The following is a 16,942-nucleotide window of genomic DNA, read 5'->3' as shown; positions in this document are numbered from 1 at the left end:
TTTACTGCTTCGTGGTGCTTCACGCGCGTCTTGCTGACCTTTCCTATTAATTTATTTTGCACGTAACAAGATAATTATTCGTTGTTCATCACAGTTAGTCAGATGTTCTTTCGCGCAGTGACAGCTGCTTTTGGAGGCTTTTTCTTTTTTTGTCTTGTGAAGGACGTTCCGATGACACGACAAACGGGGCCGACTGTTTTGTATAGCAATGCAAACTTCTCTCCGCTCGTGGAAATCCCCCAAAACAACAAGAGTTACAGCATGCTCGAACGCGTCCCCTCCCCCCCCCCCCCCCCTCCTCAGCTTCAACTTAATATTATCCTCGTTTTATGAGTGCGTTCTTTGGAGGGAGGGTGGATATAGGCGTGCGTGCGTGCGTGCGTGCGTGCCTGCGTGCAGGTCGCTCTGAGTTCTGAGACGTCTGTGACCGACAAAATCACGGAGAAGCCAGTATACGTTACCGAATTGTCTAAATCTGATTTCAGAAAGGCGCTGAGAGGCAAGAACTGCCCGTAATATGGCTGATTTCTGGTGATATTCGCCATGTGAGTTACCCCTGGACACATACCTAGGGGTAATTTTCGTAGGAATATTAGTAATCGTTATGAATTTAATGGCTAGGAGGAATTTGCGTAGGCATATCAGTCATCTTTATAATTTTATTGCCTAGGAGTAATTTTCATCAAGAAGTGAAATTGTGCATTTAATAGGATTATATATCAACATTGATTTCGGAAAGCTTTTGTAGATTTTTGATGCAAGCGAGGAAATCATATTTGCTGTCAGCCCGTCTTTCCGACTTCCTCACTGCTCCATTCATTATCTTCCCTGCGTTATCTTGTGTCATGCAGTGAAGGTGAAGTGCGGAGCAATGGAAGTCGGATGGCCGTTATTGGTGTTTATAAATTATGTGAGCCTGGGAAAATATCCCACCGAAGGGCCGGCTATCCCCACAAATATCAAATTAAACCCTGGCGACAGTAATGTAGGAAAAGGAAAATCAACAACGGTAGAAACGTTATGACAACCAAAGGAAATAAAACATTGCCTATGTCAAGCGCAGCCTGACATTGCAGATTATAAAGCGGGTACCTTACGCACGCATAGTCAAAGCGCACGATGTATGTGTAGTTGCGGTACTTGAACGTCCAGTTTTATACTCAGCGCACATTACCAGCGCATGGACGCAGCTATAGGTCAGTAAACGTAAAGAAAATGAGTAAAAATGACGTTGTACGCAGCGCAGAACACGAGCACATGATTACTTTATGCAACTAGATGACTGTACAATCAGAAGAACCAAGAAAAGATTGACTCGAATTCACGAGGTCACACATCGAACGAAAACGTTACACGAACGTCATTCAGACACGCTCACTCGCTCGGACAGCAGCCTAGTTCCTTTTTCCTCATTTTTTTCTCGTTGAAAAGAAAGATTACTAGAAACTAATTCCTTTAAATGAATTGAGATATATTCTATTATAATTGTGTCATGTCACATGCAAGTCACTTGCTGTAAAATTTACTTCAGGAAATATGACAGAAATGTTAGTTTTCCAATCACTCACTAACCACATTTTTCCTTCTATTAATATAAATTAATTTCTTTTACGAGAAAGGAACTGCTATCGCTGAATTCTATCAAGCACGCAACCTGATCACGTTTTACATGAAGTCATGGACCACTTCCGCACGCCATTCACAGGGGAATATAATGCATGCTCCTTTCCTGATGTTCTCGCCGCTGTCGAGAACAGACGCTGCGGCTGGGCTGCGATTGATCTCCCGTGAATGTACTTTGCCACTGTGGGCCTCAAAAGTTTTCACCATGTGTCGCTTGCGCTCGCTGTCTCCGGATATGCGGATGCATGTACCGCCAGGGTTACCACGACGTGAACAGACCATGATGTACCGTCTGTAGCTAGGCGTAGCATTTACGAACTCGTATGCCTTCCATATTGGAGTGGTCAGCAGTCTCACGTGCGACACATGCAGCAGCGATGAGACGCTCCCACAGATTATGTGTTTGCCCGCAATCTTTCACTATCAGAACTAATAGCTTTAAGTCAGTGGTCCCAAATAACATGCGCGCTGAAGGCCTTACTCACGTTACTAAGGTCTCTGCGCCCTACGGACCTTCACGATAGACTAAGTACGCTGTCCCCCTACCGCTGTATAGTGCACACGGTTTCTTCGTGCGCGTTTCTCTTTATCTCTCTCTCTCTCTCTCTCTCTCTCTCTCTCTCCCCCTTCCACTCTCTTTTCCTTTTAATCCCCTTACTCCTTCCCCCCGAGCAGGGTAGCCAACAGGAACTACCTCTGGTTAACCTCCCTGCCTTCCTATGCATCCTCACGAAGATGTGAAGGAACCCATCCCCCTATCAAGAACTGACACAGCAGTAAAGCTTCGCATACTCGCGCGTGGTGCCACACGATCCACGTGGAACACGCCAGGTTTCCGACATACTCGACTGCACCACCTGGACCCGTCCCTCCGACTACGCATTCCATCTGGACTATCCCGAATCGAGACAACTGTTCTCTGCCGACTATGGCTAGGAGTGTCTCTCACGAATGCAATTGCTTGCCGCATCGGAATGACTGATAGTGCTACCTGTGATAGTTGCGGCAGCGAGGAAACAATCGAACATATCCTCTGTTATTGTCCTCGCTACAGCTCCAGAGACAGTCGCTCGTGACGGCATTGGCACGCCTCGATGACCGGCCGCTTTCTGAGCAGACAATCTTGGAGCGCCGGCTGCTGCGACATTCAGACCAGAAGGCGGTGAAGGCGCTACCGAGGTTTCTCCGGTCAAGCGACCTGCATGAATGACTATGACACTCCTGCGTTCCTTTCTGTGTGTGTGTGTTTCAAATTTTTCCCCTCTCCCACTCTTTTCATGTCTGTGCATTTTTTAAAGATATTTCTGTCTCCCCTTACCCCTTCTCCAGTGCAGGGTAGCCAACTGGATATCTATCTTTCGGTTAACTTCCCTGCCTTTCTCATCTCTTTAATTTCTATATCTCTCTCTCTAACCAACTGGACTCTTGACTAGTTAACATCCCTGCCTTCCTTATATCCCCCACTCTCTCTTTCTCTCTCTCTTGAAGTTCTCGCCTTTATACGCAAGGGACAAATTATTTCTACCAGATATTCATGCTTACTGCAGCCAAAAATATTCGGCAGAACAATTTGGTCGCAAATAATATTCCTAAAAAATTCTCGTCTCTGCCCCCCATGATACCCTTTTCCGTCCAGCTAAAAACAATAAAAATTTAAGGGACGCTCACTTTAGCAAATAAATGTCCATTGTCAGGACGTTTAAATGTTGCTGGGAATTTCATTGTCGTATTCCAAACAGCACCCCTTCTTCCGGCTCTGTTACCCCCCATTTTTACCCACCGTGTTTGCTTAGTGGCTATGGTATTGGGCTGCTAAGCACGAGGGCGCGGGATCGAATCCCGGCCACGGCGGCCGAATTTCGATGGGGGCGAAATGCGAAAACACCCGTATATTTAGATTTAGGTGCACGTTAAAGAATCCCAGGTGGTCCAAATTTCTGGAGTGCCCCAGTACGGCGTGCCTCATAATCGGATCGTGGTTTTGGCACGTAAAATCCTATAATATTTTTAAGACCACATTTTCCCCAAAATCGTATGTTGAGAATGCACTTCGGTATATGATGATCATAAGTCAGGCTGTAGGCTTGGAGTATTTGGCTTGGAATTACCTGAGTGTGAAAGAGATCATAACGAAAGTTACATCAAAAGACAAACACACTGTGACTGATTCATGGAGTTAAACATCCCAAAGCGACACTGGCGCTTTGAGGAAGGTGGTAGTGGAAGGCTGCGGATCAGTTTTCACCATCTGGGAGTTATTTAACCTGCACATAAATCGAAGTAAACGGGCATTCTTTCATTCCGCTTATATGGGAGTGCGCCCGCGGTGGTCGCGAAATGGATCCGGGATCTCCTGCTATATTTACACGTGTACTTGTTTATCTTTATCGGACGACCACGTTTCACCGCCTAACAAAATTTAATGCACAACACAGGACGCGCCTGCTTGTATCGGAAGTTTCTGGAATGTTATCGATGGTTCCATCCACTGTCTGTGACCGAACCTTGCGTAATCTGATTGCATGTATGCGCGACGCGAATAATGTAGAACTTTGTGGAAGACACGCAGGTCCCAGCAATTACTCTGGAACGTTCAACGACTGATGTATAAGAGCCGACGCGCTTGACCCACTGATCAGATTTTGACGATCGCCGACTGTGTTCGCCGCTGTCGCCGTTCTTTAAGTGTAACTTGCGTTTGTGGGCAAAAGATCGCCCAATAAAGCGCTAGTTTCGCCATTCATCGTTTTGCTTTCTTCACCGTCACCACCACGTGACATCTGGTGGAGGTACTTGTGCGTTCATGTACTGGATGCCCCCGAAAAGCCGTGATCCAAGCCCGAACCACGAAGACAACACCACCGTCGCCAAGGACCAGCGAGCTGGCCGCAGGCTGCAAGGACTGCCCCCGGAGCACGGACGCTTCTCTGAGACGAACAGGAAGATCGTTACCAAGTCAACGACCACAATGGCAGCAGCAGCGTCCTGGCTGGAGACTTTCGAAAGAATCTCGGTCTTCAAGAACTGGACCTCTGAGGTCCAGTTGCTGCGCCACGTGTACTTCTCCTTGGAAGATGCTGCGAGGACGTGGTTCGAGAACCGAGAGTCGACCCTTACTACGTTGGAGTGGTTCCAAAGTAACTTCTAACGGACCTTCACGAGCATCGTCCAGAAAGAAAGGGCCGAGGTTCTATTGGAAACCCGAGTGCAGCTGCCAAACGAGGATGTTGCCATATTTACAGAAGAAATGAGCCGCCTATTCCACCACGCCGACCCGGATATGTCCGAGGAGAAGAAAGTCCGCCTACTGATGCGTGGTGTAAAGGAGGAACACTTCGCCAGAATGATACGAGGCCCACCGAACACGGTCGACGAGTTTCTTCGCAAGGCCACCAGCATCGAGAAGACACTGGAAATGCGAAACCGGCAATTCAACTGCCGCACGAACTCGACAAACTACGCCGGGGTTCAGTCACTGGCCATCGACGACCTGCGCGAGGCTATCCGAGCGGTCGTGCGCAAAGAGCTACAGAAGCTGTTCCCTTCATCACAGCCTCAAGTGGCTTAGATTGCCGACGTCGTACGTGAGGAGCTCCAACAACAACTCGGAGCAGCCCCTGAACCACCGCAGCATCAGCCGCTAGCGATGACATACGCCGCTGTAGCCCGCCGTCACACTCCCCCTCCGCGCCCACGGCAGGTCCCAGTGACGACACAGTTCCGTCCTCCCCCCTCCCCCCCCCCCCCCCCCACCGGTGCCAGCACGCCAAGCCGTCGCCCCACGCAGCACTCCAAGGAAGACTGACGTTTGGCGCGGCGCTGAACACCGTCCGCTTTGCTATCACTTTGGAGAAGCCGGGCACATCTACCGACCGCGAGATGGAACTGCGAGGGTTCGCCATCAACGCACCGCGCCCACAGCGAGGCGAACGCCCATGTGGCATTGCCGACTATCTCGCTGCCACACAGTAGAGCCCTCGACGACCGTCCCGTTCGCCATCACATGTAGGGCCAGTGTATGGACGGCGCTGTGGCGACAGGTCGCTACCTGTCGCCACAGCGCCGTCCATACACTGGCCCAGCCCGGGGCCGGTCCATCAACCCATATCCGGAAAACAGCAACCGATGGAGGTGCGGTTGCTGTTCGTCGAATTGACGAAGATCCTCTGCCGCCGACGAGGACGCCGAAAAGACGATCTCGAAGATATAGCAACGAGACGCCGCCATCCCGACGAAGCCATAAAGTCAAGAATACACCGACGAAACACGAAGCGACGACGCGACGTTCCAGCTTCAGTTCAACACGACGCAGCCGTGATCCGACGCCAAGACCTAACTGCAACGCCAGACAAAGCCACCGACCTCGACGTGCTTCTCGACGGCCACGCAGTTACTGCCTTAGTGGATACAGGAGCCGATTGCTTCGTAATGAGTGGACACGTAGAAGGCGTGTTAGGGCATCGGCGGTAGATTAGTCCGTAAGTACATGTAAATGACGCGTAATTGCACGTAAGGGCATCGGCGGTAGATTACTCTGTAATGAGCGCCGACGTAGAAGACGTCATCGAAGGTGACCAACGTCTACTGCTAGACCATGAAATTTGCGTCGCAAGAGGGATCGCTCGACTGCACGGAGGAGAAACGAAAGTGTTGCTGACAAACTTAAGCCAGGAGTTCAAGCACATCAACAAGGGCACGACGATCGCGTACTTCGAGGAAATTCTGGAAACCAGCAACGCGTTTGTCCTCTCGGATTCTGCCGCATCTACCCCGACGACCATAGTTTCTGAACCAGTCTTCGACATAAATCTAAGTCTCCCCATGATTAAGCAGCAACAGCTCAGAAGTCTGCTCCAATAATACAAAGACTGCTTTTCGACGTCATCGAGGATTTGACAAACACCAGTCGCAAAGCATCGCACAATCACCGAAGAGTGCGCTCGACCGCTCCGCCAGAGCCCTTACCGAGTTTCGACGCGAGAACGTGAAGCTATTAGGCAACAAGTCGACGAAATGCTGCGCGACGACATCATCCAGCCGTGGAAAAGCCCGTGGGCATCTCCTGTAGTCTTGGTGAAGAAAAAGGACGGAACCCTACGTTTCTGCGTCGATTATCGTCGACTTAACAAAAGGTCACGAAGGACGTATACCACCTCCCTCAGATAGGCGACGCATTGGATCGGCTCTGCAGCGCTAAATATTTCTCGTCGATGGATCTCAAGTCTGGCTACTGGCAAATAGAAGTCGACGAGAGAGATCGTGAAAAGACCGCCTTCATCACGCCAGACAGCCTTTACGAGTTCAAGGTCATGCCATTCGGACTGTGCTCCGCGCCTGCAACGTTCCACCGCGTCATGAACACGGTGTTAGTAGGGTTTAAGTGGCAGACCTGTCTTGTTTACCTGGATGACGTCGTCGTCCTTGCCGGAAACTTCGAGGATCACCTTAGGCGGCTTGCGACAGTACTAGAAGCCATCAAGTTATCAGGGCTCACTCTGAAGCCAGAAAAGTGCCGCTTCGCTTACGATGAGCTTCTGTTCCTAGGCCACGTCATCAGCAAGTCTGGAGTCCGCCCCGACCCGCACAAGACAGCTGCCATTGCAAAGTTCCCGCAGCCCATCGACAAGAAGGCAGTGCGTAGATTCCATGGCATGTGTGCCTACTACAGGCGTTTTGTCAAGGACTTTTCATGCATCGCTGAGCTCTGACACATCTAACTAAATGTGATGTCGAGTTCAAATGGCAAACACCGCAAGCTGATGCATTTCAATATCTCAAACGAAGCATGCAGTCGCCCCCAGTACTTGCGCACTTCGACGAGGACGCCGATACCGAAATTCACACTGACGCCAGTAGCCTAGGCCTCGGTGCCGTCCTAGTCCAGAGGAAAGACGGACTTGAACGGGTCATAGCTTAGGCTAGCCGGTCGCTGTCAAAAGCGGAAGTCAATTATTCTACAACCGAAAAGGAATGCCTCGCCATCGTTTGGGCTACAGCAAAATTTCGCCCTTACCTATATGGCAGGCCATTCAAAGTCGTCAGCGACCATCACGCCTTGTGTTGGCTAGCGAACTTAAAGGACCCTTCAGGACGGTTGGCGCGGTGGAGCCTCAGACTACAAGAATATGACACCACTGTAACCTACACGTCCGGACGAAAACACTCTGACGCCGATTGGCTATCATGCGCCCCGATTGACACGCCGCCGCAAGATGACGAGGAGGACGACGCCTTCCTTGCAATAATAAGTGCGGAAGACTTCGCTGAACAGCAACGAGCAGACCCGGAGCTAAAAAGCCTCGTCGAGTATTTGGTAGCGCACACCGACGTTGTTCCTAGGGCATTTAAGCGAGGATTGTCTTCGTTCTTGCTTCAAAACAACCTACTAGTAGAAAAGAACTTCTCACCAGTCCGCGCCAACTACCTTTTTGTTGTTCCCTCAGCGTTGCGTCCAGAAGTACTGCACGCTCTGCATGACGATCCGACTGCATGGCCCCTCGGATTCTCCTGGACGCTATCGAGAATAGAGCAGAGGTATTACTGGCCGCGCCTGATCACTGATATTGCCCATTACGTAAAGACATGCCGAGACTGTCAGCGACGCAAGACACCACCAACAAGGCCAGCGGGATTACTACAGCCGATCGAGCCTCCTTCTCGACCATTTCAGCAGATCGGGATGGACTTGTTGGGACCCTTCCCGACGTCAACAACCGCATACGAGTGGATCGTCGTGGCGACAGACTACCTCACCCGCTTCGCTGAAACGAAAGCTCTGCCGAAAGGTAGCGCAGCCGAAGTGGCGAAATTCTTCGTCGAGAACATCCTGCTGCAACAAGCCCTCATCACCGACAGAGGAAGGGCCTTTACAGCGGAGCTCACCCAAGCCATTCTGCAGTACAGTCAGACAAGGCACAGGAGGACAACTGCCTACCACCCGCAGACGAATGGTCTCACGGAGCGCCTGAACAAGACCCTCGCCGACATGCTAGCAATGTACGTCGACGTCGAGCATAAGACGTGGGATGCCATTCTGCCGTACGTAACCTTCGCTTACAACACGGCGGTGCAAGAAACAACACAGATCACGCCGTTTAAGCTGGTTTACGGCAGAAACCCGACGACGACTCTCGACGCCATGCTACCGCACATCTGCGACAAAGAGAATCTTGACGTCACCACCTATCTCCAGCGCGCCGAAGAAGCCCAACAGCTCGCCCGCCTACGGATCAAGAACCAGCAGCGTACCGACAGCCGACACTACAACCTCCGTTGACGCTACGTCGAGTACCAGCCCGGCGACTGTTTGGGTTTGGATCTTGATACACCGAGGAGGACTCAGTGAAAAACTATTGCGACGCTATTTCGGACCCTACAAGATCCTCCGACGTATTGGCGAATTGGACTATGAGGTCGTGCCAGACGACATTTCGCATTCACAGCGGCGCCGTGCAGTATCTGAAGTAGTCCACGTGGTGCGTCTTAAGCCCTTTTACGCACGCTGATGAACTTCCTTAGTTTGTTGTTTCTTTGCTGCGGGTGTTTTTGCTTATTACTTTTGCTTGTTTGCAGCATCGGGTCGATGCTTTTTAACAGGGGGGTATTGACACGTGTACTTGTTTATCTTTATCGGGCGACCACGTTTCACCGCCTAACAAATGTTATCGCAAAGCGCAGGACGCGCCTGCATGTATGGGAAGTTTCTGGAATGTAATCGATGGTTCCATCCGCTGTCTGTGACCGAACCTTGGGTAATTTGAGTGCATGTATGCGCGACAGGAATAACGTAGAACTTTGTGGGAGATACGCGGGTCCCAGCAATTACTCTGGAACATTCGACGACTGATGTATAAAAGCCGACGCGCTTGACCCGTTGATCAGATTTTGACGATCGCCGACTGTGTTCGCCGCTGTCGCCGTTCTTTAAGTGTAACTTGCTTTTGTGGGCACCGTTTTGCTTTCTTCACCGTCACCACCACGTGACAATATCCAATAAGGTCAACAAGAATGGAAAGTGAACAGAATTCCGAGAAAAAAAAATGGCCATTGGAAGGTGGTCAAGGTTATTCCGAAGTCGCTCCATCCATTATGGCGTCTCCTTTAGCCAGATTGTGCTCTTGCCCTCCTCAACGATTACCCTTCACCGTCATGGGCAGGTTATTCCGAGACGTCGGTGGGACACTAGCTAGCTTACAGGCAATCCATTCCTTACTTGATTGCTTGAAAACACGGATTTAGATCGCAGGCTTTTAGTAGAGCAGCTAGCCACGTGCTTCTCCACGTTTCTTTGAAGAGGACGCCATCCGCTGCGCACCAGCAATCACCTCGCTTGCCGAGGCATACGGACCAACACTCCGAATTGCGAATGAATCGCGTAGAAGTAGCTCCGAATCACGAAGGAATTCAAACCCCGTCCCCTCATTTAGCCTTTCCTGCATTTCTTGTTACAGTCTTTACTGAAGTAGCTCAAAACCACGTTCGTTATTCACTCAGGGTTCAGGTTTAGAGCATTTGATAAGTGGCGCTCGTGCGAAACATACTGGGACCGCTGGCGCGGTATAGTCCCGCCCTGCAGATAGCAAAATTATTCCTGCCACTTATCATAATCAACATATGCCGCTTTATTTTGCGCTTTCCCTTCACCCAATGCAGGGTAGTTGGTTACAAGAGGCCGACCTCGATGCACTTCTTCTGCATATACTTCCCTGTTTTTGTTGTTAATTAAATTAGCTGAGCATAGGATAGCTCTTTCTTCGGTCGTAGGCCAACGTTATTTCATTTTTATCTTTGTTGTGAAGTTTAAGCAAGTGGGTTTATGCTTGTACAGTTGTACGTATAGCGAAGTAGGCAACCGTGCTGTCGACACACAACAACGCGCTGCCATCTCTCAATGGTGGCAATCAAGCCACTGCGATACCACGGGCAACAATTTAGCGGAGGAATCTGTCCCACCGCCCACTCATCGAGGAGCTAGACTGGTCTAATACGGCTATCGATGAAAGCTGCGAGGGAACTTTTGTTTTTGGCATGCTAACTCGGAAAAATTCGCGTAACTCACGTTGCCCACTCCCGCCTCCAAATTCTTCTTTACCCCTGACCTTTATTGAAGCTTTGACTATAGTACAATAGACGACAACCCCACTCCAATCGAAGTGCTATACGCTGTATTTCTCGTTGCTGGTAGCAGGTTTTTGAAATGCTTGTTCATTTCTTACTCCAATGGCCGGTGCTGCCATCTATGCGGAAGTAAGGAGGCGATCGACCGCCTCGATTGTCTGGGCCACGAAGTTCAGCGCCTTTATTTCCAAACCACGTTAACCTGATTAGGCACCAGGTCGTTCTCGGGGCCGTAAGATATTGGTGATCCAGCCTCGAACTGAGCTGAGGAACAAAGCAATTCGTGTGGTGCTGAGCAGCTTTCAGTCGACAGGTTTCGGTGACCGATTGTGTAGTGCCTAGAGCGTTCTTTTTAGTGTGTCGCTCACACTTTGCTCCGCGTTCTTCATATCGGCTTTGTGCTATGTAGCGTTTCCCACTTGTGCGTGCACGTACCTACAGTTAACCTACTTTATTCGTTTTATCTCATGTGTGACGATATCGATCGAATCTGAAGTTTTATGTTCTATTTTCCAGTTCTAGCCAGAAGAGCTTGCTGACGACCTTTTCCAACTTGTGGGCCAAACAAGCTGCGACCTCAGTTATTATAGCCTTAATTATCGGTCGCGCATTTAATTAATGTTCTACCAAATCGGAATCTGTGAGCGCCAGCAAAAACTTACTGGGACACAAGGCGACACAATTCATTCAGACGACCACTGCTATTTGCCGTGACCAACTCTGCTTCAGCCTCATCATCGTGTGGCTCGCAGCAGGTATGCTTTACTGAAGAGGGGCCCTCGGAACATGGACGCAGTCGTCGCATCTAATGTGTTTAAATTCATGGGCAGTTGTTTTTTATTTTTTGATCATATATGATGTGAGAATGGCTCGTAGAATGGCTTCTCACAAATTGATCGAATGACGTTACGTTGTACGTGCGATTGTATGGTAATATGGCATACATGTGTCCGCGGTGCTGATTGCGCACGCTCTTGCGGTTCGTGCGCCTAAAACATCCAAGGCTTTGCTCTTGTCAAAAAATGACTATTGACCTAGTCAACGGAAAGTAAAGAAAACAGAAAAAAAAAGATAATGCAAATTCGTGCGATACACTACTAAGCGTACGTCTCAGACCAGTGGGTCAGTAATCTGACCCAGGCTTATTGGGCGTTCGTTTATTAATATTTTAAAGAGCCTTCAGAACTTCCGATACTCGATGCGATTGCTGAGCCCGAGAAACTCGTCCAGGGATGCGAGTAATGAACTCCTGCATGACACTATTGCACTTCTTGAAGTCGTCTCTACTGCATGACCCCATGTGTGTTCCTCTGTGGATGTGCACGCCACTGACTGGTTGTTCCTTTTCTTATGTTCCCTTTACCGAAGTGCAGCATAGTCAACAGGGCCCCTACTTGGTTAACCTTCCTGCCTTTTCTTCTGGTTGCTTGTGGTTGACGTCTACATATGGCTCATACTCACTATGGGTAATTGGCCCAAAGATACATTTTGATAAGATCAAAAGAAATTTAACATACCGCTATGTTTAAGAGTTTAGCAAAGAAAGTGTTCTGATTCACCTTCTTCCTCTGCTTTCTCTTCTATTTCGCACTGCGGGCTTCTGTGAGAACTTTGAGTCGTCCATCGCATTAAACCTGATTATAGGCGTACTAAAACGTTTGTCTTACAAGTGACCCATCGTGAATCCCCGTGAACGTTGGCTTTTCTACAAAAAACCCGTTAGCTTTTTAAAATATTCCTCTTCCAAGCCCCCCCCTCTCCCCTCCTCCCATTCTACGCGAATACAGACACGCACGGAGACACGCACAAGAAACACAGAAACGCGCGCACGAAAACTATACGCATGCACACAAAGTACACTCGGCGGCCGCCTTCCGATGCGGGCGAAATGCAAAAACGCACGTATCCTGTGTACTGGGGGCACGATAAAGATCACTTGGTGGTCAAAATTAATCCGGAGTTACCCACTACGGCGTGCTTCATAATCAAATCGTGGTTTTGGCCCGTAATAAGGCCCTAGAATTTCATTCAATTCAACAAAGCACACTAACACGCGAACTTTAAGCTAGTCATTTTGCTTACAGCGTTCCAACGAAGTTAACTGACTGGGGCCTGTGTATCTCAAAAACATCACAAGCGTCATTAGCGCGTTTAGCTCTAGGACCGTCCAACCCAAACAAGCGTATAGTATGGCCTCGAATTCGTGCACGCCTGTTGTTGTTGTTGTTGTTGTTTTTAAAAACCAGTAGGTAGTCCTCGGTTCTTGATCCATGTGAGTTTTGCATATATCCACCTTCCATTCTCGACTTGCGCAAATTCGGCAACAATGCCATCTGAGCATCTCTTGACAAGACAAAAATTTGACCCAGAACAAGTTCCATTATTCTACAGCTCAGACACTCCCTTCATGGGCACCCTTGACAATCGCTTTGAAAATCAGTCCGTGGCAAAAAGTCATCTAACTCTGGTTACAACGCCCATTCGGCAGCACAGTGTATTGCGATAGAGAAAGCCACCACTGCATAATATTCTTCTCGCATATATTACAATAATTAAAGCACCATTTACAGCGTTCAGCGCAGTGCAGCTCGGACAGACTTCGCTAACATTCTGTGTCACTCACAGCAAAGGGTTCGACGCGGAGACCAGTCTTTAATGTTCTGTCTGCGGCGCATCGTCCTCCACGATTTCTATAGCAACCGGCGCCAAAAAAAAAAAAAAAAAAAAAGTGAGAATCGCGGGATTCGGGAAATCAGAAAGGGAAGAGAAGCCTTCTTGTGCGATTCAATCGTCTGCCGTCTGGCGCCCCGCTCCTTCCCTCCAGCTTTCTATGAAGAGCATATATAACCCCGAACAGTGAGCCTGCTGTACGTTTCGACAGGAACCTTGATAACACCAGAATCGACAGCCCTCGGTTGGAACCATTTCTCCACGGGGGAAAAGATGAACGTACAAATGGAATCGAGCGCAAATTTCAGCAACTAGGAGATAAATGAAAGACAAGCACATCGGCTGAGACTCAGAGGCAACGGAAAAAAGACCGTCTCAGAAAACTGATATAGCAAAAAAAAAATAAAGAAAGAGAAATCTGTCAAAAAAAAATTGTGGGCGGGCTTCGTGGCCAAATCGGCGATTGATCGGATCCGGCAAGGAAAGCTAACGCAAACGCATGCGTGTGACAGCGAAATTTGAAGGAAGCATCTGAACATCGTACATTTGGGTTACTGAGAAATAAGTTTGAGATTGGCCGACACTTTTCTTTTATATATATATATATATATATCGTTGGTCATAGGCGTGACATCGGCTTAACGAACCATATCCATATGAGAATGAATTCTTTGAAACTTGGGATATGAGCACAGGATAACGCACAACATCAGTTCGTAATAGCAGAAGACTGCGAGTTCAAGAGTGGAGATGATAAAGCCAGCGCTGGCGATTGCGCATACCACGGTGGCTTCGTTTTATGCCACCGAATAAGAACAGGCCGTGAGGGCATCCTAACGATGGCGCAATGCAAAAGCCGCCCATTCGTCCTTTCTGTAAAGTTCATATACGTCCCATCGGACGCATACATGATACGAAGCAAAAGACGCTGATAACGCATGATGAAAAATCGGAGCCCGTATTAACAAAAACGTTAAGAAATATGTCAACCATTCCTGATTCTGGGCATATTATTAGTGAAGGCGACCAGCCAGAAGCGACAAGCCCTTAGGAACGAAGAGCTTTGTGGATTCCGTCCAAAGGCCCGTATTCAAAAAACACTTTTTGCATTGGAATTGTTCGTAAGAGCAAATTCCAGCCAGTCCCGATGTTCGACGTATCGTTAGCGAAGGTCGCCAGTCAATAGCAAAGAGCACTTATGAACAAAATGCTCGCTTGAATCGGCTCTCTCTTAGTCCAATGATATTTGTGCGCTGGTTTGGCTTGTGTTCGACTGACGCTGTTTAAGGCAGAAAATTGACAGAATGAGTTTCTTGAGGATGGATTCTTCATCTCAACGGGAGAATAGCCTTTCTTCAGCTGCACTATATAGGCTAAACTAACGTATATAACTATACCTATTCAGCTTTTACTGTGGGACATTACACCTACCATAACTTTTTCGTTCCTGTAAATAAATATTAATGTCACACCGTGAAAACAAATCATCGCTTTTATCGCTCTTGTCGTAGAATTAGGTTGCAAATAATTTCATCAATTATATTTAGTCATAGAGAGAATAGAGCCTGATGTACCGACATTAACTTTGATCACCTCGTGCTTCTCAAGTAGAATTCGCGACTGTTTTGCGGGTGGCAGTTGTCGACAAATAATTTAGTGTGTATAATGACTGGTTATATTAAATGTCCATTCTAAAGGGGTCCTCACCAAGTCTGGCCATTTTGAGCTGACAAGCGCAGAGCATACATTGCGCGATAACGATTGTTTCTGCAAAGTATTACATCGCTACGCGCCCCGGAAAGATCTGAAATTTAACACTGAACGCGGTTTCCCTTCTCCTCGTGCATACCGCGCTCCAAGCCGGAGGATGACCTACACGTGCTAGTGCGCCTACGTACACGCGTTTGAACACCCGCCGTGGTTGCTCAGTGGCTATGGTGTTGGGCTGCTGAGGAAGAGGTCGCGGGATCGAACCCCGGCCACGGCGGCCGCATTTCGATGGGGTCGAAATGCGTAAACACCCGTGTACTTAGATTTAGGTGCACTTTAAGGAACCCCAGCTGGTCGAAATTTCCGGAGTCCTCCACTACGGCGGTTCTCATTATGAGAAAGTGGTTTGGCACGTAAAACCCCATAATTAATAATTAATAACACGCGTTTTCACTCTGACGTCGCTCGTGGTGACACGTGAATTCGGGAATTATTCAAGGCAACATCTGTTATTTGTGTAGTATTTTGCTTGAACAGACGAATTAAATCTTAGAGAAATAATAGAACACACAAACGGAATGTCTGCATGTTTTTGTTTTACTTCGCACCGCAGCAAGAGAGGTGTTCTTCCGTTTCGTCTGCTTGTCCCCACGTCGCGCAGTCGCCCGCGCAGGCACCGAAACTGCCATTTTCCACCGTGCTTCAGGGCGGGATCACGCTCTATGAGGCGCTTGTGTCTGCCCCAGTGTTCGTGTAGCACTGACTTACACAGCTAGTCAGGTGGCCTCGTGCACAGCGTGCAACATCGTGCGCTGCGCGAAACGAGACAATCACAACAGCTCGCGCGCGACGCCGTCAGCGCAAGTGCGCCGCGCCGCAAAAAAAGTGAGGAGAAAAAAGAATGAAGGCGGGGCCTGTGACGTTTGCGTGACGCAATCCAAGAGGTCCGGTATGGGAGAATGCAGTTGAGGAATTTCGTTTGCGGAGGCTAGACTGGGCAAGTGGCGAGAGTGTCTCCCATGGCAGTGGAGGTCGCCTCCTGAAATCATGGGTTCATGGCACTGAAATATTTCTATCTCGGCTATTAATGAGCTGATTTGAAAAAAAAAAAATTGCGGCAGAATGCTCTCTAGCGGACACGTAACAACTTCCAGAGCATAACCAAAATTTGCTATGGGGCCTGGTGAGGGGCCCTTTAAAACACACAGTTACTCATGTTTGACAGTAATGTGAGCAGTGCTAAAAGAAACAGCTTACATGTTTTGTTAAAAAACACAAAGTAAAAAAGAACGGGAACTTCAACATCAGAACCAGGGCCCTTTCTTACTAAAATCTATTCCGTTCGATTTGTACATTCCAGCCAATGTTGATGCTAAACATATTATTAGAGATGGCAGCCAGTCAGTGCCAAAGAGCACTTGAGAACAAAAAGCACTTTGAATTCTGCCCCAGTCGCACTATGTGTTAACGAATAACTATATGTGATAATTGATGTAGATACATGATATATGCAGCAGCCGGAAGCATTTATTTACCTTTACCCTCCGCCGGTCATACCTAATACTTCTGTTACCTCAAGGGCACTTTCACATTCCGTAACGTACCCTTGGAGAACTGAATGTCTACGCTCCCAAAGGTAGAAGATTCTCATGAATTAGATATTGCTTACTGTTTGTTATCTGAAGTGTTTCGGTCCGATGTCCGATGGCCACAAATCACTAAGCAAGGGTCGCTCATTGTTTACAGCTCTTCTACTGCCTTTGCACGGTCTCAAATGGGACTCGCAAGAAAGCTTTTTTTCTGACCATCACTAAATCACAAC

At 48.5% G+C, this 16,942-nt stretch overlaps 1 protein-coding gene across 1 annotated transcript in view; it reads left to right on the top strand.

The window, feature by feature from the left end:
• LOC126546869 (uncharacterized) overlaps nucleotides 1-16,942 on the top strand; it is a 45,158-nt gene that overhangs the window by 6,156 nt on the left and 22,060 nt on the right. The window lies entirely within an intron of this gene.

This window comes from Dermacentor andersoni, chromosome 1 (genome assembly GCF_023375885.2).
Source record: "Dermacentor andersoni chromosome 1, qqDerAnde1_hic_scaffold, whole genome shotgun sequence".
In the NCBI taxonomy this organism is placed as follows: domain Eukaryota; kingdom Metazoa; phylum Arthropoda; class Arachnida; order Ixodida; family Ixodidae; genus Dermacentor; species Dermacentor andersoni.
Note: the sequence above shows the minus strand (reverse complement) of the source record. Positions and strands in the feature narration are given on the sequence as shown.